General features: G+C 40.2%; 1 protein-coding gene across 6 annotated transcripts in view; it reads right to left on the bottom strand.

Annotated features, from left to right (window-relative positions):
• ptprea (protein tyrosine phosphatase receptor type Ea) overlaps positions 1 to 22,936 on the bottom strand; it is a 57,986-nt gene that overhangs the window by 18,775 nt on the left and 16,275 nt on the right. For 4 of the 6 annotated variants that reach the window (XM_038735846.1, XM_038735848.1, XM_038735850.1 and 1 more), the window contains exon 2: positions 6,998 to 7,215. The exons of the other annotated variants lie outside the window; for them this stretch is intronic. The gene's annotated coding sequence lies outside the window, so the exon portion shown is untranslated. The remainder of the gene's footprint in view (positions 1 to 6,997; positions 7,216 to 22,936) is intronic. 6 annotated transcript variants of the gene reach the window in all.

Raw genomic sequence — 22,936 nt, 5'->3', positions numbered from 1 at the left:
AGTGAGAGCTATTAGTTACTTGACACACCTCTGAAAAAGCCATCAGAAAACGTGAGATCGGAGTCCCCTGAACGAGAAAAGCAGGAATTTCCTCTGCCTGGAGATATTGGGGACACGAAAATAAGTGTCCATAGGTTGATGATCCAATCGCTGTGATGTACACACCCCTGCCCCTGCCCATTGTAATATGTAATACAATCTCTACACAATCAATTTTTTGAAAAAGGAAGAAAAAAATACTAGTTTAGCACATGAGGATTGAACACACGACTCTCCGAACAGGAGTTCTATGCACTACCAACTGAGCTAATCACGCACACAGTAAATGTTGGAATATAAATGGTCAATTGACGATATTCTGGCACATCTAATGACTTGAAAAAAAAATTGGCCCGATGCCAGACTTTTTTGCTGACCCCTGCTCTTCTGTATCAATTGTGACATAAAAACAGTCTCTCTTTTGAGTCCCTCAACTTTACTGAAATGCAATGATAAAATAAGTTTCTGCTTGGGTATCTAATGTTAAGGATATCAACAAACGCACTAAAAGACAACAATAAGTATGGTGTACATTAACCAGATACTGCAGGAAGTTTAACAAGTTCATGCTTTCTATTTGGGTAGGCCGTCCTCACATCACCACATCTCTCTGTTTTCTGACTTTGGGGAGCTGCAGAGAGTAAACCTGGGCCGGGTTAGCTATTTAAAGGACAGTGCACTACATTCACAGTCTTCAGTGAGAAAACGACGCTGGGGTGTGTATTACAATATAATTCATGAATGTATTTTCTACACTTAAAATTAAACTGCAGAAGCCAGTCTTCTCCACTTGCAAAACACTGTTCATGATCCATTCCAAAAATTGTTAAAATGTACACGGTGGTAAATGTAGATTTGTTTTAACATGTATAACGTTGTTCTTCCCAATGTGTTCCCATGGTAACCTGACTAGAAGTACTGCCACCAATGTGGCACCTGTAGGATGTTGAACACGTCGGCTTTTTTAAATAGAAAAAACAAAACAAAACAAAACCCAGCATACAGACACACTGAAAGCCTAAAAACCGGATGTCAATCCAGCCTTTTGTCTGAGTTAACAGCCCCTGAAGAACAGTGATGTTTGGTAAAAAAGTATGGGGATGACAGTGTTATACTGGTATAATAGATATATTGACACACTCTGGCACAGTAAATACACTGGTTGTAAGATTCAATTAAGCATGTTTTGGAATTTAGACTATTGTTCATGTTGATGATTTTTCTATTTACAATTTTGAAGTTTATTCAATACTGTATGTAAATTACTTTATGCTAATAACTAGAATTGAGTTTTCGTTGTGTGTATAACAATTAATAACAATAACAAATAACAATTTTAATGAGTAATGTTACAAATTAGCAAGTAATTCCTAAAGAGTAAAAGTAACTTGCCCAACACGGTCTATAACTGAGTCCTATAAGTTCATGAGATTTATAGTGAATTAGCCTCCTATGCCAGTCTAGAATTTTAAAATCCTTCCACCAACTTAATTATAATAGTTATCTTAATGTATCTGCTGATCTTCATTAAAGAGAATTATCAGGAGTAGTTGCTGTAGTACTGTGTCACGCTCTGCGGTATCTCACACTAGGCACTATCTATAGCACCATTGTACAGTAACAACTCTACCTCTGCAGCACTGCTCTCGCCAATCTGGGTTCCTCCCCTCCTGCGCTCCAAGCATTGTCATTAATCAATTCCCGACTCATTCCCAGGGCGCCCAGACGCTGTGGCAGTGGTAATGACCTTGGAGACCCGCTGGCTGCGCTCTGCAGCGTCAGCCCTCCACGTCTATGGGAACAAATGTAGCATCTCCCACGGAGATCTCAGCTGAATGTGTGAGAAAATGCATATGTGCTTATGAATGCTGGTGTTATGTTTGCATACAGGAGAGAAACACTTACTGAATAAAAGAACAAAGAGAAAACAATGTTAACGAATGCGGGGGGGAAAAAAGCTGTGGTTGGTTGTCAGGTTCAGGCCATAACATCCTGTTGACTGAGATATGGCGGCTACTGTGTCTGACCCTAAAAGCACTGCCATTAGAGCAGTCCTCACTGGAAATAAGAGCTTTTAGCTGCTGCATTAGTTAAGAATAACATGGTACTAGATGAGAAGCGATTATTGATAATCCTCTTAAAAACATTCCAGCCATAACTAACATTTGAGAGCAGCTCTCATTTAACATAATGTCTTCAGCATTTAGAAGCTACTGTCACATCCTGGTGAGAAATGGAAACCAGGAGCGTAACTGGTAGTAAATATTTACTCCAGTCTGTCATCTACACTAGCAAACACCACATCTAAGCTTATACTTGGTCGGCTTGTTTGAGTGTCATTTAGTCCATGTGTTAACGTGGTCACAGACAGTCACAGAGTAACAAGGCGCCAGTGGGTCTTTCAATTACTTAATTCTGATCCACAGATTTACACGCCTGCACAAACACACTACATGCATACGTTTCGGCACCAAATCAATTGGCACGCAAAGCTACACTGCCTGACTGCTTGGCATAATATATACACACATGGGGACACACACATACCGACACAAATCCACAAATGCTTCAGCAGGGATCCACAGGAAACACATGTGCCAGGGCCTGTTTGAGAACCACTGTGCCAGAAATCATTTTACTAGTGGTCCATCATCCACAACACGTGTGTGTATGTGATCTCCCCGTGAGGGTCTCATCATGTCCTCCAGGCCCTTTACACCTCCCGACCTGACAACGATGAACACAGAGGCATCCATCTTTCTCCCACCATGACACCGCTGGGATTTACCTCCACAGCTCTTTCAATTATTCAGCAGCAGAGCAATTATGGCCTGGAATCAGAGCCGTCGATAGCGAGCATAATGCATGGCAGCTGGGCTGGAAATGACGAAACTGGCATTGTGACACTTCAAATTATCACCTTGCACTCTGTGATTACCGGCACTGTGCTATGAACAGGTATTTTTGTGAGAGCCATGTAGAGGGAAAGAGAGAGAAGACGAAGAATAGTGTAAAGCTAGTAGGAGCCTGTCAGCACGGTGATGGATGGGAAGTGTACTGCTCAACCTGTAAGGCCTAAGAGGAGGCTACTGAATATGAGATAAGCACTTGTAGAGTCCTTTTTTGAGGTCTAAGTAAATCTTGGACCAGTTGTCTATATGGTAGGCTAAGGTATCGCCTGCTGGCTCTCGCTTCAAATTCATCATAGAAGTGCATTTCCCAAAATGGCAAACAGTTACATTTGAGTTTTTTGGAAAGCTTTTGGAGGGTCACTCTCCATGCCTCTATCAGTGCGATGCTGATATCACAAATAGTCAAGATAGACAAAAATATGAAAAAGCGATAACAAATACTGGAATATCCCTTTGTAATACTTTCTCATACTACGGATATGAGTTTGATTAGACTCTGTGGTTATTTTTTAGTTGTTCTTATGCATTTACTAACAGGAGTGAATGCAGCAACATAGCATTAGTCATTCAGGAACCACATCCTTTATGATTCAAAGCCTCTCGAATTGCCTAAATTCAGTTTATACATCAGAATAAATCTGAAAGAATAAACAAAATGATAACTGGTAATGACACTGTGGTCTTTAACTGACCATAAATTTCCTTTTTATAAACTTTTAATGGTCAATAAAAATGATTATAATGTAATTCAATGCAGAATCATAACAGCTGACTCAGATGCCATCTGGGAGCCTGATTTCAGAGAGCATTACAATCAACCAGACTGTGTCCCCTGAGAATGTATGGCTCATTTTTATATTATTCAAGTGTAGAAATAACAGGGAATTGAGGAATCCCGTGGGGGAAAAAACCTACTTACTCAAAAGAATTCAAATAATTTGCAATGTCAGTGTCTGTAATGATGAGAATTGACAAAGCTTTTCGACTGGCAAGAGATTTATTTAACATCAGCGCTTATGCAGAGGCTGGGGCAAACAGACCTGGCTCCCATAGAAAACCACCCCCTCAGAGAAAGAGGGAGACAGAGAGGGGGGTGGTTCTTGCACATAAACCCCCATTTTCAGACTCAGAGAGACAGAGATAACCACAGTCCTTCGGGATCTGCACAGGACAGACAAGATCTATCCCCAAAAAATATCCTTTCATTCCCTGAGAGAAGGATGGGGAGGAGGGAGGAGGGCAGTGGTGGAGAAACAAGGGATAAGCACCGCTGTGGGAGAACAAAAAGCCGCTTGATTCTGAGGGAAGGAGTGAGAAGGAGGAGGATAGGAGATGTGGGACCAGAATGGCTAAGCAAACGGCCTATGCTGCGAGGATGAAGAGCCTTCCTCTGCTGCTCTGCAGAGATAGAGCAGACCTGTCTGCTCAGTGCAGACGCAGACAAAAAAAGGGATATGAGGACTGTGTCTTCTGGTTCTTGACATACCCCCAGACTGTCTGCATGGGAAGCGAGTTTTTTACCTCTGGTTGCCATAGCAAAACCGCAGTATCAGACTTCCAGAATAACAGCCCGTTTATGCTCCCTCATCACACAATTGGCAACAACAGGCTTGACAAACAAGTAGAAAAACTAAAGCAACTGGTATTTTAACGGCAAAATCCAGATTCACAGAGAGGGCGCAGTGATTGGTGGTTAGAACAACAGCCTGCCTTCTAGGAGAAGCTGGAAGTGGAAGCACAGTAATTATGATACCCAAACCCCAACCTAACGCATTTTTCACAATCCTCTTTTGTAGGATCACAGCCCCTGCAGAGCACATTATGAGCAGCACTTTGTTGATTAAGATTGCATAACCCTGTTGTTTGCTCTGCCTGAATTCTATAGGAATATGAGTCATTCAGTGGGACCTTGGGCCCCATAGTGAGCACTGTCCTCCTTCCTAAGCAAGCTTCTTACAAGAATGTAAAAGGACACACATACACACTATATTGACAGTAAATGACTATTACACGTTCGAGGCCTTTCAGAAAAACTCGCTGCCCTCTTGGGAAAAGGAAGTACAACATCCAGTCCTCACACGCTGCTGACAAATGCTCTGCGAGACAGGCCAGCATGCTGGCAGTGACCTGGCCTGCCGCTAATAGGTCTTGACAGAGGCATGGATGGCATGACAGGCCATCAGAAATCATGGACATACACACCAGGCGAGTGGACAGAAGGAAGAGGAGGTGGTGATGACATACTGGGTATCACTTAATCTCAACAATAGACAAATGTGTGTGACCTGCAGGCCACAGAGGTAACAAGGGTCAAAATCAGCTCTGCTGGTGTAGATACTTATGAGCTGAGACAGAAAACTAAACTGTATTTGACTGTTTTTGCCCCAAGAACCACACAGATTGGGCTTACTGAAAAAAAGTTTCAGTATTACAGTATTTGAAAGCCATTTTCATACCTTACATAATTGGATTTTTTCTGTTAGGTGAACCAAACCCTGGTGATATTCCAGTGAAACTGGAAAACAAAAACATTTATGCAGATAGTTTTTGGCCTTGGTCTGTTTTTCCAGAGGTGAATACAAATGTGAAGGTAGATGAGCTCTTGCAGCTCTAGGTAAGGTATAACTACAATGAGGGGGGGTGGAAAGGTTAGCAAAAAGTTGAGAGAGCAAAACAACCTTCCTGCAAGAAATAAAAAGGTCTTTGCTATTATGAAAATGTTTCAAAAGTGTCCTCTATCTCCTCATTCAACTAGAACTCTATGAAAACTTCAGATTCTCCGCAACTGACATTTGCGATTTGCAATCTGGGTCACACACTTAATAAAATTCACTGTATTTGCACAAAATTCCATGTGTGTGTAGGACTGCATGCGTGTTTGTTTCTGCAGTGTAAGCACATGCTGTCCTCCATCTGCTCTTTGATAGAGACTATTTCCTTTCCTGTGCAGTCAGCCAACCAGCCAGCCTTCCTGTACCACTCTGCTCCAGAAGGGAAATGGGAGCAAGACTGCCACACACTTCTGACAAAAATGCTGGATAAGATACGTACACATGCAGACACAGCTGGACAGACAATGTTTTAGACACACATTTCAACACAAATACAGTCTCCTCTCATTTCTCTTTCCTTCTGCCTTAGACTTCGGGCTTTGTTTCCATTCCTCCATCTACTGTATGTTCCCTTTGTCCTTATTTTTTCAAACACCTCCACAAGTCATTAAACAGCTTGGTGGGGGCTAAAATATTTGAATTGCACAACAATGAAGGGGATTGTTAAACACAGGAAAAGTCAAAAGCACGTGTGTTGGCGGGCTTTCACAGTTTAAATCATTGCTCATTGCTTAACTCATTGCTTTATGTCTGCATTCACTTCCATCTCGGTCTGCTTTCTTTTCCCCACCATGCCTACAGTGATACCTGTAAGTCAGCTGTAATTATACTGGCCACTTAAATGTCACAATGTGCTTTTAGGAGAAAAAAACCTTTGAAATCAGGGGCTATGATGTCAACAATAGCGAGGGCACTTAAGTCTCAAGTTGAGGCTCAAAGTGTGTGTCGAATAGACCACGATATTAAATTCAACCAACTTAATTAGGTTCCACAGATGTGTTTCACACAGTATAAATACAAACCATTTCATATTCCCAACAATATTGCTGATTTGAATAAGCTGCAGCATGCACGTCAAGTTAATGGTGTTTTTACTACTGTACACTCTACTGTACTCTGCAGTCCTCTATTCTCACTACTGTTTCACACTACTGTCTCACTTCCTGTTTCTTGATCCTTTTAAGCAGCTGACAAAGACAACAAGCTGTAGCCATGAATCTCCAGATTGAGGAAGTGACTGACTCGCCACAAATATGCCGGGAACTTGTGATAAAAAGTCTTTGAATATACAAAGAAAAACAGCCAAGTGCAAATCGAAGGGAGTTGTGTGTCCAAGTGAAATCCTCTAATACTAAAAAGCTAATATCAGCAGCTATTAATGATTAAATACATTGACGCAATGTTATGAATGCAGGCCACAGTGTGCTAAATTACCTGGATGCCTGTTGATTCAATGTATGCTGATTCTTAAATCCATAATAGCAGGTCACATGGTTCTGAGTTCAGCTGTCACATTGTTGCCCGCGTCTTCAGTAAGAAATTGGACAGAAGCTGGAGGTGAGCCTGGTAAGGAGAGACGATCCCTGGATCCAGGCAGGCAAGTTGTGGGTCTGAGCACTTCAATGCCAAGCATTCACCGAACAGCAGCCAGCCTGAATTTTTGTACGGGAAGCAGATCAGTGGGACAGAGAGCATGTTAGACAATTAACAACACTGCAAAGACAGACAGACACATGAGATAGAGAAGCTACAGGATGAAGAAGGTGTCTTGCAGTTCCTGTCTTGAGCAGAAACGGTATGTAGCAAGAAGAGAGTGCAGTTAAGAACAGAGGACAGCTTCTCCAAAGGAGGATGCTGTGATGTAACAAGCAGACCCTAGAGCATTGTGAAACAGCATTTACCCTCTCTGAGTTACCATTCACACATAATGATGCCATTTATCTTTGAGGGAAATTCAGAAGAAAGATGAAGATATTCCTCATCAACAAAGGAACGGTGAAGATGGCACAAAGTCTAAGAAGGCGCCCAAGGGTGAAATGCAGATGGTCACAAAATGTAACCATGGTGAAGAAACGACTTATAAATTAGTCGGGAGTTAAATAAGTTAATTTTGCGGGGAAACAATTAGTCTTCCAAATACAGCAGCCAGCTCCTAGTCCGCATTACTTTCCAAACACGCTAACCTCATTTAAAAGCTAAAAACAATCTCCTGCAAAAACATGCATATCAGCCCAGATTTGGAGCTGAGTTTTACATAAAACCCTGTTTTGTCTCGCTACCAACATATTTATTTTCATCCCAGAGAGAGTTACATATGTCACTAAATGCTTTAAAAAATCTATTTCAGTCTATCTGTATGAGAAAATACTGGTACATACTGTGCATAAGCTGTAGTAGAGGTCGCAGTTTGGTGCCAACTAATATATAATCCCTGCTATTACCCAGGGGAGGCCTGAAAGGAGGGTATGGGTGGGAGGAGGGGAGTGTGAGAAAAAAGGAGACAAGGAGCACAATTTATCTACCTGGGAGCGCTGAGGAGCCAAAGAATCGGGAGGCAGCATTTTAGTGTGGAAACCTCCTAAGTACAGTACCAAAGCTTCAAATAATGAGGTAAAAGAATTTAAAATAAATCCCTGTGAGCCAAAACCTAGGATATCCCCTGTTGTGAATGCTCTGTTTTGAACTGCTTTTTCTACCAATGGCTCGGTATGATGTCATTCCGAGCCGGATTTCCATATATGGTCATTTTTTCCTAGCAGAGAATGCTGGCCATGCACATATATTGTACACCACACTGGCCATTCCTATAAAAGGAACATGCAGCCCCATCCCTAAGCAACCTGGTAAGCACATAAGACAATGGCCAATCAGAAGTGGGCTTTGGCAGGGGGGTCTTAAAGAGACAGGAGCATCTACAGCTTGTTTCAGACAGATGCTGAAATGAAGGCCTGCATGTAATGCCAGTATTATTGAATTCTTTTTTTTAAACTTTGAATCACGTGGAACTACCATAGAGGAGTCACAGAACTACAATATAGGACTGGAATGCAGTATAATAGGTCTCCTTTAAGTATTCTAGGTGAAAACCTAAATGGGCCAATTACATTCTTGAAAATAAGAAACTCTAAACTACATGCTCACATGTCTTTTCTCTACTCCTGCAACTTTAACATCTTGGAGATACAAGGTTTTACACCTGCCAGTTGTGGGAAGCATGCTGAGTGGTTACTATGGCGACACTCTCGTCTAGCCGAGCAGAGGGGAGGTGGGGGGATTTGCACGCTTGCTCTCTCTCCCCCTCTCTGTTTCTCTTTTTCTTGGCTGTAACGATAAATGAATGTCCACATCTCCTACAGCCCTCCCCCATCCAACCCTTTTTCCTATGGAGCTCAATGAAACAGGCAGTCAGCATTTGCTTTATGACATCCTGAAAATTGAGGTGTCATGCTTGAGGATTGCCATGACAGCCAAATAATGGGACGAGTGAAGAGTCCGTCCTCAGAAGGCAGGATAGAGTGCAATGGAGACTACATAAAAAAACGTCATTAATCCTGTGTATTATATAATTTTATATTCACACTTAAGTTCCTGGAAAGAACTGTGGTTGTATTTCAAATAACATATCATCTCAGGGTTTGTAAATAAATAAAACGAGATCTGACAGTGTGGAATCAGATCAAGCAAACTACTGAATAATGGAAGAACCTCCCTGTAATGCAATCGGATTCAGAGAATCATGCTCAACAACATCAGAGGAAAACGCAGCAACACATGAAAGCTGCTGGAGGCAGAATACATTTTGTTTGTATAAAATCTAGTTATTTCTGTTCTGTGTATGGAACAAGAAGTTGTAGTCCATCTAAAAAGGGTCACCGTTCGTGCCCTCTCAGCATTGCCTGGGCTGTGCTGCTGCAGCGAGAATCCCACCCAGCCAACGAGAACTGGACACTTGAAAAAGGTAAGAAAACATTTAGCTGAGAGTGAGAAAAACAATTATAACGCGTTTTAACCAAGCGGCAACCTCCGGCTCTCACTTCCGATACAAATACGTAAGTATCTGAAACTGCAATTCATCGAGTGGCCACTTGAGGCTGGCTACAGAAGGGAGTCAATCTCCATTGACCCCCATGTTAAAATGCCCAACTTTACAGCAGAATAAAACATATTTACAGCCTGGTTCAAAAAAATTTTTTTAGGTTTTAGTGCATATCACTAATTTTGCCCTTTGTGACAACTGTTATAACTCTCCTGTTTAAATTATATTAAGCCTTAAATTTCTGCATTCTTAGGGGCGTGGCCGCTTTCATTGACAGGCGCCATTAGCCGCTGCCACTGCTAGCACTCGGTCCGCCGTCTGTAAGCCTCACTCAGCTACACAGAACTCTGAGGCTCAGCCTGTCAGAGCCTTTTGGACATTTCTACATGCAGATACCTTGATGATACAAATATGGACAATATTTAAAAGTCAAAGTAAACAGAAGGAGAGAACGCCTTTCCACGTCTGTCCACCCCATCAGCACAATGAGGACTCCAGCTCTCTGCAGCTCTCTGGAACCAGGTGGAACATCTGATCCACAGTGTAACTCTGGGTGGAAAATGTGTAATAAATTCTTCAGGTGATAAAAAATATAAAGTACATACAGATGATTCTTTAATAAATAGAATATTGTGTTAAGTTAATTTTCTAACGTAATTTAATTCTAAAAGTGAATCTTTGATATATTCTAGATTCATTACACAAAGCAAAGCATTTCAAACCCTTTTTGCTTTCATCTTGATGATTACTGTTTACAGCTCATGGAAATAAAAACTCCAGTATCTCAAAATGTATAAACATTTTAGAATAGCCTAAATACATTTCTGTATTATAAATTATACAGAAATAACTGGAGAAGAGCTCTCTAATCAGCTAATTAACTCAAAACACCTGCAAAGGTTTCTGAAGCCTGTAATCTCTGTCTGGTTCTGATGCTCACAATGAACTTTTCATCAGTATTCAAATTTTTTGAGATGGTCATCTAAAAGATGCCTCAGTGTTTTAATGTTGAAAGCACTATTATGTCACATACGTGGGAGAAAATGGAACATGGGAGACTCTTTAAATGTTTTTGTGTTGTCCTTTTAAGACAGACAATTTTATATCAGCTGTCAAATGTCCAATAAACAAGACTAGCAACGTTATTTTAGACTCAAAGTTAAACTTTTAGTAGCAGGCGTGGAGGCATCAGAACCTCAACAAGAATCGTGTGACAATTAAAAAAAGGTACCTTTCTCTCTCGCTACGTCCATTTTTATATACAGTCTATGGTTTTAACCTGCTTTACCTTTTACCTGACATTCCCCAGGTTGTGCCCTAAAGGTGAACTGTGTCATTCAAACAACAACACCCAACTCAACGCACTCTTACATACTTTCTTATCTTTATTAAAAACAACTAAAGTTCCTTATCTTTTCTAAGATACAATAATACAGTAATCATCATGTTCATTTCAGAGTTTATTTGAGAGAAAGAAGGAGCGCTGTCACTGTGACAACATGGAGTGAACAAGGCTGCCCTTGGTGACTATCTATAGCCATCAGTTCCTCACAGTCATACACAGATTACCACAGTGCATGTGGGTGTTACTCACATGATTCATATTTCATTTGGATTGCAAGGGTGAAAAAAGAGGGAAACTAGAGGAAGATTTTAGAAAGATACTAGAGTTGCTGTTATTTTTTTAAGATACATGAAGTCCATAATAGCTACTAATATCTGGAGTGCAAAAACACTCATGCATTCAAATTAGCATGAATGACGTGAGGTGAAAATTTGTCACATTAAAAATTCACAGCAAGAAGCATAACACATACAGGCAACACGCAGAAATGACAAATGATCTCTGGCACTGTATCGAAGCTGTGCTCTCTGGCTGGCCAGATGCTAGGTCTAAGTAATGTTGTATTTTCTTTATATAACCTTTCTGTGCTTCATCTGAGGGTGCAATGGATTGTCCAACATGTGGACTTCTGCTGGTGTAAGATTTACATCTGCAGACTCGAAAACACAGTTTCACCAAAACTCTCACACAGCTGTTATTTCCCCCGACAAGGCCCTAAGCTCAGCTGAAAATACATAGAACCAAGGTGACAAATACCAGCTCAAAGACTGATGGACACCTATGTGTATACACACACTTGGCTCTTTGAATCATCAACCTCTCCAGGGTTGTGGTCAATCTGATTAGAGCATCATACAGAGATCTCCATGTGCACCAACACAAATCCATTTATAGAGATAAGCTTTGAGGGCAACTCACTGCCACACTCACACAAACACACACACTTCCTGAGAATAAGAGAGAGATGTCTCTTCACCCTCTGAAGGAGCCATTTGACTTGCTATCGTGCCCCAGCATCAGTCCAGCACAACACTGTGTTTACAGAAGTCCTCTCTAACCTGCCGCTGTGTATCATTTCCAAAAACATAATGGAGTTGTGAGATGATTAGGATAGGAAAGTAGACAAAATATATTTGTCCAACCCAAAAAAATTGTTTTTTGTCAGACTTTACACTACATAACTAACAATTATTCAAATAAATGAGAGAGAAAGAACATTTAAAATCTGTGTTGAGGGCCTACAATTAAACACTGCTCTGTTTTAAGGGAACCACTAGTTTAGAGAAATTCTTTAGCAATAGAAAAAAAACATCAGAGCATTAATATTTTCTAAATGCTACATAATGGAAAATTAAGATATACAGCCGTGTTTAATTTTAAATGATAGTGCTATAATTAGAGTAGAGCAGCAGCAGTCTAGCACCTGCTTTACCAAGTCAGTGTTAGTGAAAGATTTGAAGGTGAGAGAAGTGTTGAGGCTTATGGTGAAAGTGAGAGAAGTGGCTAGGCTTATTGTGATTTATGGTGTTCATAAGCAAACCTGAAAGGGACAAAATCAGCCCCAAGATGAAAACTGCAGCAGTAGAAATTATAATAAATGGCACTGCAGGAAAGAAATGCATGCGTGTGGACTTCTCTATGATCAGATGTGAATAGAGCCGTGTCCCTGATGAGCTGTCCGCGCATTGTGAGCTTAATGTTCCAGAGCGAGAGGACAGACAGCAACAAGGAGTGTGATTTTGTTAGAGACTCCCTCGCCTGTCCGCCTCACTTCCAAACACACCGGTATAACTTGACATCTAGGTCTGCTGAGCACCACTGAGTGGCCCTTAGCCAAAGCAAGCAGGATGTGAGTGTGATAATATCATATAGCAGCTCTTCTAAACTTGGCAATCGCAGTTATAATCAAATAACTGGAAAATTTCCTAAAGGGCCCAGGCAGGACTAGATCACTTACAGACGGACTGTGTATGTGACATACTACATCAATAGTGTTATTCATTTAGTGGGTAGCTAAATGAGAACCTGATTTAATTCGCACCTGTGGCTCTCTCAGATCAATAACCAATAGAGTGATGGAATAAACCTCTGCAATGTAGGAAATGGGCCATGTCAATTAAGAATGTAAGTGAGAAACCGCTAATAAGGACTTCCATGCAATTTAAAATATATATATTTATAGGAATTCTTTCTGACTTCGTTGATTTCCTGACTTTTCATCCAGGGCCATAAGCAAGTCAAAGCCAATCTGAAAATGGCTTGGAACAAAACTTTGGACAGACATACAGACAGTCATGATTCCCAGACAATCATCACTGCATCATAACTGCTCTTAGGATGGCTGCTAATAAATCTAAGATTGCAGGGGTGTGCATCTTCACTGGTCTCACAATTTGACTACAATTATCAGGTCAATGATTCAATTTGATTCGATATCTTGATGCATCATGATGCATCACCTCTAGGGAGGGAATTTTTAGGCATCCTCATTACGATTATGAGGGTACGATGTGAACGAATAGGAAAAAGATGTATTTTTCTCACTGAGTGACTACTTGTTACTTTCAAAGCAAAGAATTTGTAACAATCCGAACAAGTACGTAGTAATGAAATGCAGATACTTACTGTTACTTAATAAAAATGTAGCTAACATTGCATTGCATTATTACATTGTTACAGCATTATTACTGACCTCTGCTACTGCTATTTTTATTTCTGATGCTGCTGTTATTAGTATAGATTCAGATGGGGCTTGAACTACGCAGCTGTACTCCAGCCAAACCATGTTCACTCCACCTTAATATATCTGAGAATATACCTTGAGAAAAGGCATTTGGTTTATTTGCGTACTCGTTATGTGGATGAATGACAACAAACTTGAACTAGCAGCCAAAAAACGTCCTGCTCAGCTTCCAGTCCGCAGTCTGAAGAGATGTTAGCTAGCACTAACTGCCTTCACTTTTCCAGTAGTTGGAAAACAACAGACAGACTTTATTTAACAGACACACTGTGACGTACACTGTACATTCGCTGCCTGAAACATATTTTCCTCTGCTCCTCTGCTTTCACTGTCACCTACTGCTGCCTGTCACGTAGCTGTCCTTTGAAGAATGAGCAGAGGACGCTAGCTAAGCGCTAACGTGCTGCACACGGTGTGCGGGTGAAAATCATTAACGTTAGTAGCAGCAGTCATTCAATCAACAACTGCCTGTCTGTGCCGAACAGGGAGAACACGTCTCCGTTGTGTGCACACCACAGTCAGTCCAGAGATGCATTTCTGCATTTCCGAGTTGTGCCTTTTTCGTTCCATCAACATTATATTAACAACCTCTAGATAATCAATTAGTGACATTTGTGAATCAATTCAGAAACGTCCAAGTCCACATCGCATTATGGATCGTTATAAATATGCTGTTTTAATAGTAATAATATTAATAATAAGTCACATAGTGAGAAAAAATAAATCTATAGAAATCTAAAATGTAGATGCATCGATAAGGATCGTAGCCCTCTGATTTAGAATAATTGTATTGTTTGTTTAATATACAATGAAGGTCTGAAATGCTGCTTCTTTTATCAGATAATGTGATGACGGTGTGTGGGAGTCCAACACTTTTTTTATACATTTCATTCTCCTACACAGCTGCCTTATGGGATCGGATGCATTAGATTATTATACTATTTTGGTTTAACAACAATAATTTTAAAAAAAGTTTATAACACATCAATCCAGTTCTCAGTCTCAGCCTTCCATCCCACAATCCGATACACTTCCCCTCAGTGGTGGTGTCTCTCTTCCCTTCCTCCTCTCACATCCTTTCCCAAGATTATTCTCCCAGGCACATGGGAGCAGCTCAGACAGAACAAGTTTAGGATTAAACAAGTCCCCAGCCTAAGATTCCCTGCAACATTTAAACTCCATGAACCCCACCTGGTAAATATTCATGACAGAGAAATAGTGTTATTCTGGGACAAGCGGAGAGAAAGAGCCACATCTCCACACATAGGTAGTTATAAACCATTATCTAATACACACACGCAAACACACATACACTGACCCACAAAAAGCGAAAAAAATACCCTTTGGATTTCTCAACCTATCAATGTGTACATCTGGCTACAGCCCAAGGCTACACGTCTTGTCTGTCTGCACAAGCTTGTCTGGGAATGGAGATGATTCGCACGTTGGGGAGAGAGAGCCATAACGCCTCCACTTCTTCCACGGAGGTGCCAAAAGTAGGAACCAAAGTGAGAAATCAAAACACAAGTCTAACTGTGAAATAATATGTAATGATGTTCTTTTTCAGGAATAGGTTTATTTGTCAGATCTGACCATTTCTACAGAAAGGGCAGGCTCTTCTTTTGGTTGATTAACACATACATCAATAAAAAAAGAACATGTATGAAAATTGTTTTCAGCTTGGTTCTGGAAGACACACTCTCGCTGTAGGCTGTATTAATAATAAAACACAAAACATCCCCACTGTCCCTCTTGTCCGTGTGGCTACTGTTCAGAAGAACGCTTTGACATGTTTGTGACGGTATGAAGCTGACTCAGAAGACTTGCTGTCCACAAGCAGGAAGAGAAACAGTTTAGATCATATCCTGTGTGTGAGCTGTGGTTTACAGCCAAACACGGGGGGTATAAAATTAGCCAGACTGTGAGAACTTGAAAGAGAGAGGTTAGAGATAGAGAGTGAAAGGACAGACTCAACCCCCCACTCCCCCCACACATATATAAAAAAGAAAGACAAAAGGATACAGGAGAGGGAAAGAGTTGGCGCACCCAGAGCTGTTCCAGTTATGACTCTGTCTTCCAGTCAAGTGTGACAATTCTGGCTACAGATGTCATCGTTTGGTTAATGCTGGCTCAGTTGTTTGGCATAGATGCCAGAAAATGGCACACTAAAACAGCATATTTGTGAGCAATGACCTAGAACATTTATTGTGGGTGTGCCTCACACCCATAAGCCAAGTATTAGTGACTCATTCTGTAAGCAATATTGAAAAAAAACAAACCCACAGTTGACTTAAAGGTACAATGTGGATTTCCTGGTCACCTGCTCCAAACAAATAGGGCATGGCATTTCACCTCCTTCTACCCTCCTCCTTCCCATACCACATTCAAGTTAGCGGAGGGCTAAATTACCTGGCTTGGCCGGCAGAAGTCTGTAGTACGCTTGTTCTATGGACCACTTGATGCAGAAGCTATGTGGAAGATCTGAGAGCCAAACTTTAAAAAAAAATGTTTTTAATTGACTGCTGATTAGGTTGGGAATAACTTTCATTGCGGATAAGAAATTCTCATCTCATGGCTCTAAATGTTTAGTTTTCAAGTGTTTAAATCTGCAATGACTGCATTTTTTTGTCCCTCGTGGGCAGCAGAAACAAGTTGTAAACAAAGCATTGACACATCAACACCTTTTAAGTCAGTATGGCAAACTTATTTAAAAACAGTTGCCTACTCATGCATCCAGCAGATACGGAGCAATAGTAGCACTTATTTGGAGTCATGTTTGTGTTCAACTGATGTGTATACTGTAATTTGCTTATTTACTCTCTTTTTTTCTTTGTTTTTGCTCTCCACTAACTCCACTACATTCACCAGCTGTGGCTACCTGTGTCTGTCTGCCTTTTGATGCTGGGCAGGTAGTACACAATGGGTTTATCACAAAACAGTTGCCTGCTGTGGCTGAACATGACTCTATGAGAGCGGTGAGAGTGAACCACAACAGCAAAGTTGTAGACTGCACTGTCGGATGGTAATTTTTTTGGTGGGTTTGTCACGACGAACAACCCTTATTACATTATCACATATTGTTAATCTAAAGATTTTGATGATATCCACTTTCACATTCATTTCACTTTGGAGATTGATTGCTCTAGTCTGGCCTGCTCTGCTCAGTCAGTAGTGAGGTGTGTGTCAATTACTTAACTGCTCTGTGTTGTGGGCATTATACCAGTCACATCACAAAGCAAAGGTCAAGTAAATTGCGATCTCACTACTATAACTGGACAAACCCGTACTGTCCTGAAGAAAGCCTGCGACAGGAAGTAAGAGCTCATAGGAAGATCACTCTCTACAACAGGATATGACTGATTAACAGGGTAACATCCACTGCACTCAGGAGCAGTAACCGAGTACGCCTGAAAAAAGGTTCACAAATCTCTTGTATCTTTCTCTTCAAAAGGCATCACTTTAGCTGATCTACAGGCAGGACTTTGCACGCGAGTAAATACTGTAATCTAGTCATCAGATACAAGGGAACTTGCACCCCCCACCCTACCCTCCTTCCAGGAAGTAGTTGCGTAAATACTCTGTAAATGCTCTGCTGTATTATCGTCTGACTTGTAACGTGAAACATACTGAAGGCCACTGGCTGCAGCTTGGAGGACAAAAGTATCAGATTTGCAGGGCTAGAGGCAGATGCACTGACCACAATTTCAATATTTCTAAAAAAGAAAGTTGCGATGGAATTACATCTCAGGCTCAAGAGAATTCAATCCAATACTTCAGAAAGTGGTTTTACTCACGTCAGCCACACTTCAAACAATAACACAATAACAGGATTTTTTTCTTGGATCACAAATTATCCAGGGACTCAGATTACAGATGCAAAATACCATGGTGTGTTTTTTTTACCCCATTTCCTAGCAGTTACAGCCACCCAGAGTGATATAATTAGGGCTGGGGCAATTCGTCGACGTAATCGATTACGTAAATACGTCGATTCGCATTACGTGCGTCGAAGCGTCGCTGCACTGGTGTTAGTAGATATTCGCCTGGACAAGCTCCAGTAGCAAGACTGCCTTCGACCGTCAAAAGTCTGGAAGTATTTTTGACAGACACTCAACATGTGCTGCTCCGTGAGCTCTGTGAATTGGAAATAGCTTCACTGCAGCACAACTGCTATCCACGAATGTATGATGGCAGCACCGCAAATTGTGTTTACTTTCTGTCTTCACACAAGCACGGCACATTATCAGCACGAGGATTATTTAACGGCCACATATAGGAGAGAAAATAGCTGAATCTAACAGTACAGACAATCAGGGACTGTCTGTACAGTCTGTGAATTGTTTCAGTTGTTTTCTTTGCCCCACACTGATGCAGAAATACAGTTGATTATCATACTGCATTACTCAATATAAAATAAACCTTTAAAGTAAAGTAGCCTAATTAATGTCTGTTGTTGTTGTTGTTATTATCACAACATAATAAAGTATATCTTCACAACACATCAGTGACATGGAAATTTGATTCATTTCAAGATATGCTGCTATTGTCATTATTCTAATGTGCTTCATCAGAATGATTGAATGAAAATATTATTTATTAGACATGTGTTTGATATATATTTTGGATAAATTGGTATGTTAATCGAGTAATAGGCAACTTTTCCTTTAGAATACACAAAATTAGTCGTTAGATCGACTAATCGGAAAAATCATCGTTAGATTAATCGACTTGAAAAATAATCGTTATATACATCCCTAGATATCATCATTTGGAGAGCTGAGAGAGAAGCCCTGCTGTGGTTGTCTATCTTTAACAGGTAACAGGAAATTTGCCATTCGGCACATTATCTACAGTAGATGCTCCAGTCAGCCAACAAACTGATGGATGGCAAGTCACACTCGAGTTGCAACACCATTGATTTTCTTCATATACAACACAAGACTGCTGATTCAGGATAATGTTACATTTTTAAAAGCCTTTGCTGTGATACTGTGATGATAAATTCAGCCCATGAAACTGATAAATGAGTTCAGGCAACATCGACAGGTGAGATTTATATCCACAGCATTGATGTATTTGTCTGGATGGTGTACATTATTTATGGTTTATCGTTATGCATACTTTTATTTCTAGTGCAGTGTCTGGCTTTTAGACACAAATACATTATTGAGAAGGCTGCAAAACACCAACCATCATGTAATATGTGTTTTCCTGTTAGGGAAGTTAAATGTTGCCCTTGTTGTAATAAAAATATAACAATCACAACGGTCAAATACTGTACATCTAGACAGTGTCATTTAAAGATGTTTCACAGCATCTACCTCATCACAGTTCATCACGATGACATAAACTGAGGCCCTTTGTGATTTTGTTGTTGCGATTCCATTGATCCGAAAAATCAATGTTCTTCTTACCCTCGTCTGTAAATCAGACTTGAGCTACAGTAAATTTCACTGTGCTCAGCTCAAAGATCTTCTGAAACCCTTTATCTTTTTACTCTGACCAAACCCACACTAAGTCAGCTAAAGACCCATCCATCCACACTAAGCTGCAGCTTTTAACAACCTAACACAAGCTTTTCACAGAACTTGATTTTTCTTAAAAAGCTTAGACAAATCTGAAAATGCCAGCCTATATTTTAAATAAAAATATCGTAGCATTTATTATTCAACAACGATTATTTATTTGGGCATTTTGCCAGCAGACATACGGAGAGGAAATACGTGGAGAGAGAAATGTCCCTGGTCCACTTTGACCATGTTTGATAAAATTATATGGTGTATGTCTTAACCATTTATAAGCCACGATCAAAGCAGTACTCCCTGCTCGTTCAAACAAACATGTAAATAAGAACAACTAAATCATTAGTTATGGTGTATTGAAAACACTTTATAAATTACCATAGAGAGTAGGAGGGAAAAAAGTGGAGGTTTAACTAGCTAAGACTCTGTAGAGTAACTAGAATGTCTCTTCCACTCCTTAACAGATGATGGCTTTGATGAACAGTTATGTAATTTTCCTGTCTTTTAAGTGGCTAATTGTGGAAGGACGCCTTTATGAAATCGACTTTAAAAATCTAGCGTGCAATGTTTAGCTGGTTTAACATGGAGGCAGTCTTAGTGTTAGCTCAAGTCTAGCTAGAGTCAGTCTTGGCCATCACTAAAGGGATGAAAGGTTGGGGTTTTGTCAGAGAGTCATGCTACCTGTCATGGGGATTACTGGTGTGGATCATTTGAAAGAGCTGTAAACAAAATGCTCACGTGCACAGCTCTGAGAAGAGGAGATAAGAAGGTTTTCTTGTGGTGGTGGGGGGTTACTGATCACTTAGCCAAGCTAGCAGCTGTATGATAGATTTCACACACATCTACTCGTCTACTTCTGCATCCTTTTGTGTCGAACAAAGAGCAAAAGAGCCTCTTCCGAGTGCACGCAGTAAAGGATCATCAGTTTGCCATTCATGTCATCTGCCCCCACTCCATGTCGTGCATGGGTGAGCAAACACACCCCCATGTTCTTTCAGCGTGCTCAACACAGGCATGCAATCATTGTTTTCATCAGCCACACAGGTCTCCGGCATGAATATCTTCAGGAATGGAAGGAAAACAAATATAAAAAAAACAATTCTCATTTGCCGTCAGGAAAGCTGGTTGAATTTAGTGTTTCCATGGATATATATGACAAATCCAGCAATATGACAGCCTTGCATTGTCTGTGCTGGTATCAGACAAGTGCAGCATCTTGGCATACATAACAGACAAAATCTGAACAGGATATTGCATCCCTCATGACATAAGCCTTAAGCAACTCCCTTCATTTTTAGAATCAGTGACATTACACAAGCAAACAACAACAGGAGATGCCATGTCAGCCTCTCCAGAGGGTCAAATATGTGCGGATTAGACTGTCATTAATACTGAATCTGGATTATAGTAGTCCTAAAGCAGCTCTACAGCTACAGATTACTTATATCCCAGTCACAGCAAATAAAGACAATGGCCCTTTTTGTTGCCCCAGAACTGACAGTACCGCACAGTAACAAAGGAGAACTCATTTCTAATAGGGTCAGGCGTGATTAGACAAGCGGCAGGCCTGGAAGCGTATAGAGAGTCCCAAGATCCCCCAGAATCCCCCAGAATCAGACTGGCTTTGTCAGATTATGACCCCACCAACTCCAATTAGCCTATTAGTGTAGTTAAATGTTGTAAAACGGGTAAAAATGTCAATATAGCCTCTAGGATACAACTTTTGAAGATGTTTCATTATAACACAGACTCAGTATTAACAGAATATATCTATATATACCAGAGTTACAAGCAGCACTTAACTGTGATTTAAAAAATGGTGCCCAACTGTCTAGACATCTTCTCATCATCTTGTAATGGCAGTCAATCCATTATGGCCGTTGTTCTTTTGAATTTTAATTTATTAGCCCCCGACAAAAAAACACTGAGTCTTATAGACCTTGGAAATCATGCCATATAAAGAAGATTAGTGTTGTATTGGTTATATTGTCATTTATAACTGAAATGCTTCATCAGTCCAAGTCAAGTGTCAAGTCTCTGAGCAAGAGTCCAAGTCAAGTGTCAAGTCTCTGAGCAAGAGTCCAAGTCAAGTCTCAAGTCTCTCTCGAGTCTGAAGTCACTGTGTGTGCGATTTAAGTCACACTCAAGTCCGAGTCTCTAACTCAAGTCCCCATCTCTGTCATCACCCTTTATTTTATTTAGGTACAACTTCAAGCCAAAGCTCAGAAATACACTAAATGGCACGATGGTCTCCTGCTATCTCAGCTTGTTTTTAAGGACATCGAATACATTGATTTATAAAAATATGCAGTATTATGTCATTCTTACAAAAACAGTACTAATTTTCCTTTCGTATGGCTTAGTATTATTTCATGCATTAACATTCACCTAAAATTATGGGTTTCATTGGCATTCTTTCATTCACAAAAATGTATTATAGTTATAAGGAAGAAATGGGAAGAAACTAAAAAGAAAGAAACACACAAAGTAGAGAGAGAGGATCAGTGGGTGTTACTCTAAACAGAAGTAAAGACAGGAAAATCGGAAGACTGAGGTGGAGGAGGGGAGGGGAGAGAAACTAAGAGAGACAGGGAAAGAAAGAGGGAATACAGATCAGCCAGCGTGACCTGTCCTTGCCCCACAAAAACAAATGACATAGCTGCCAATCAGCTGACGTGACTCATAAAGAGGCTGATAGAATCCATTCTTTTTTTTGACACTCTGTCATAACCTTATCAAAATGAGAAAAACTGATCACTGCAATCGCAACATGGATTATTGAAATCTCACATAACTCACATGGTTTTAATACAGAACATAGATTCTTCATTGTGACAGACAGTGATGACTGACTGATGTAGCTTATTGTAAAAATATCCCTTCAGTAAAGTGATTCTACAAGACACCGTCAGTCTAATTCAAATCCAGCCATATTACAGGAAATCAGTTTAGAGGGACAAATTTAAAAGCAATTACGGTGGTTAATATGTGCTGGCTTTAATGAACTTAATTAGATGCATCTTTGGTGACAAGGCATAAACCATTACAAACTGCAGTTCTACAGGTGCCTCCCTTCAAGGCCAACAATCTCATCATGCCCTTTATTGAGTGGAATCAGTGTTTGTCATTAGAGCTAACAACAGTATGAATCTATGGACTGCACTTGTGGAAATTAAATATGAGGACTCAAACAGGATTTAGTAGTAACCAAACCTGTAGTTACTTCCAAGGCCAAGAGTTCAGCATGTCATTAGCTGACAACATTATTTTGTGGAATTACAGGTTATATACAGTATATGGTACTTAATCAGATTAAGGGGAAGTTTACACTTTAGCAAACTCAGCCAATCATATTGGTTAGTTCACATCCTCAAAGCCTTTTTTTCTTGTAAATTTCAATCTGAAATGTGCTGCCGAAATTACAAACAATAAAGTATAAATCTAAACTCTGTACTGTCCAAATATGTAAGCAAATTAGCACCACAATGTACACTGTTAAAAAAAGAATTGTGAAAAAACAGAAATATTCCGGTAGCTGGGGCGCCAGAAAAATACCGTAAAATAACAGTAAATAACCCACTCGTAAAATTATGGAAATATTCCATAATGACAATACAGCCTGTAACTTTAATTTTACATAAAATCTTGTGCAATTTTTAGGGCTTTTATTGTTTAATTAAGAACATATACACCTGTAAAAACAATTAAATTACCTTTAAATATAGTTGAA

Source organism: Micropterus salmoides, unplaced genomic scaffold (genome assembly GCF_014851395.1).
Source record: "Micropterus salmoides isolate LMB-PRFRI ecotype aquatic unplaced genomic scaffold, ASM1485139v1 Ms_hic_scaffold_21, whole genome shotgun sequence".
Lineage (NCBI taxonomy): Eukaryota > Metazoa > Chordata > Actinopteri > Centrarchiformes > Centrarchidae > Micropterus > Micropterus salmoides.
This window is presented reverse-complemented; position numbering and strand designations above follow the sequence as displayed.